The sequence below is a fragment of the Teleopsis dalmanni genome, chromosome 2 (genome assembly GCF_002237135.1).
Source record: "Teleopsis dalmanni isolate 2A chromosome 2, ASM223713v2, whole genome shotgun sequence".
NCBI classification, from domain to species: domain Eukaryota; kingdom Metazoa; phylum Arthropoda; class Insecta; order Diptera; family Diopsidae; genus Teleopsis; species Teleopsis dalmanni.
Genome location: NC_051847.1, coordinates 179399187 through 179401678, shown reverse-complemented (window position 1 = coordinate 179401678; position 2492 = coordinate 179399187). Strand labels below are relative to the sequence as shown.

The window sequence follows — 2492 nt, the reverse complement described above, 5'->3', positions numbered from 1 at the left end:
ATACTCATAAATATTTAGGAATACAAAAAATGGAGTTTTTTCACTTGTTGGAGTTTAGTAATTATAATTTAATTTTTTATTTCTCTGTAGTATTTAAGGGTTGTAACTATGGCAGTATAGAACATAAAAGATGGCATGGTAGAGGTACATTTTATTGGCGTCGTTTATTGATAGTACAAACTAAGGGAAATATATTTAATTAAAATTAAAAATTGATTAAAGGAAACATCTTAAACTATGTTATGGAATACTATTATTGCTGGAATTAACCTGTTTCAAGATTTAAAATTATTCCTTTTTATGATATATAACAAATCAATTTCTTTTTTGTTTGGAATATATTATTTTTTTTATTATTCTAGTTTATTTTAAAAAACTTGCCAAACGTTTTTAAAAATCTGAAACAATTGAGTGTCATAAGACTTTGCATATATAATTTTTGTATACTAAGCATATAACACATCTGCTAATAAGCGTATAGGATGACACACTGTCAACACCACTAATAAAAACTCCATGAAAAATCAAAAAAAAACAAATTTGAAATTTTTAAAATCTGTCAAAGTTTAATAATTTTTAAATTATTACTTCTTTATGTTAATTTTTTCTTGCAGAAAATGACGCGTATCATGGTAAAAAGAAACTATTTAACAGTCAAAAGGGTTGGAATAGAAATGAAAAGAAAACAGCAAAAATTTTCGCTAATTTATTGAAATTTGTCTGACCATACAATGCTGTTTCGAGTATTGTCAAGTACTTATCATCAGTGGTCTTAGGAAATATTCGAATTTCTTAATTAGTTTATAGTCCATATATAATTTGTTTGGACTGCAAGTGCCAGGCTTAGAGCTCTTGCCTGTTAAATTAGAAGCCATGACTTATCATGTATTTTCACAAGTAACCAAAACTGTACAAACACTTCTTTAGTTACACCTATTAATTTTAGTAAGGCCACTTTTTATATTTTCGGAACAATAAATTCAAAGCAGCTTCATGTTTAAATTTGTCATTAACTTTTAATTTTAACTTTCATTTTAGGCCGAAATTACAAATATCGCCAAAATGATACAAAACCTATGTACAATCAAATCGGCCGAAAAATATAGTTAATAGGTACATGTTTGATATACATATATTTCACTTATCTTAAATATCCAAGATATCAACACGAAATCATAGTCTATTGGGTCTAATGTTGTTATAATATCTAACAAGCTAATTTGACGAATTTAACTCTATATTTTTTCTGTTGATTTAGTGATCAGAACACGTTACTACATTATTATTATTTGAATGTTATTGATAGCAAATATATTTCAAACTGATCAACTATCTGTAGTAGATGCATTATCAACAAGAAACATAATTATAATGAAGTGTAAGTGTAAGTGTTTTCATTATTGTATGAAGTCATCAGTTCTCAAAGAACGTTACCATTAATCTATCCCATCAAAAGGTTTACCACATCTGCAAGACACACCAAGTTCTTCACTTTTAAACGATCCTGGAAACAAAGCGCTGCATGGAAAATTTAACTATTGATTTATTGAAATCTTATAGAAGCTGTAAACTAGTTAACTATATTTTTTGGTTTGGGAAACATCTAAATAATACATTTTGGTAATATATATCATGTAGACTTTCACTTAGAAAACCCAAAAATTAAATTTTATTTAATTTATAATATCATATTTAATACTAAAATATAATTTTTAGTTCAGAACAAAAAAATGCAACAGATTTGTATTAATTTTACAATGAATGCAAAAACTGAATTTATACGGAATGAAAATTTAAATATTTAAAAAAAAAACGTGCAAATTCTTGTAAATTTATTAGAGCGAAAAGTGTTTAAAAAAAAATAAAGAAGAAATTTGATAGTCAAATAAATCTTATTTTCATTTTTTTGTCTCCCTCCATACATAAAACATAATGAAAATCACAAAATCCATCGAATGGAAATAGAAGTACCGAAAAATAAGTCTTACACTCAGTACGAAATGAAATAATTGTTCTATAATTAATTACCACTAAAATCCCATTCAAAAATTAAATCGCAACACTTGCCAAAATATTAGTATTCACTTTCAAAAATATTGAAAACGTACATATTATACAGAAAATAATTCAATTAAATATATTTATATCCATCTTTAATAAAATATCAAAAATATATTTTAATTAGACTTTTGCTTGCGATTGTTATCGTACCAGTTAAAAAGCTGGTAATTTGCTTTTGTTTACTAATATTTTTGACTTGAGTATAATGTATTCAAAATAGACATTTTAATTGTCAGATAGACATAGCATAGACAGATATACAGACAGACTGACATATAAAATTCGCAAATTGTCAACATACATTTGGATGCAGTCGGCATACAACTGAATAAAAAAGTGGTACTTTATTTATTCGCTCCCCATCCATTTAGCTCGCTTTATATACCTAAAATGGCACAGCTGCATGCTAAGCAAAATGGTTTTTAATATAT

General features: G+C 26.0%; 1 long non-coding RNA gene across 1 annotated transcript; it reads left to right on the top strand.

Moving 5' to 3' along the window:
- Positions 1-823: 823 nt before the first annotated feature.
- Positions 824-1652, top strand: LOC119676793. The gene is made up of 3 exons (XR_005252248.1): positions 824-945; positions 1039-1113; positions 1259-1652. It is a non-coding gene; the product is annotated as an uncharacterized LOC119676793 (long non-coding RNA).
- Positions 1653-2492: the final 840 nt, after the last annotated feature.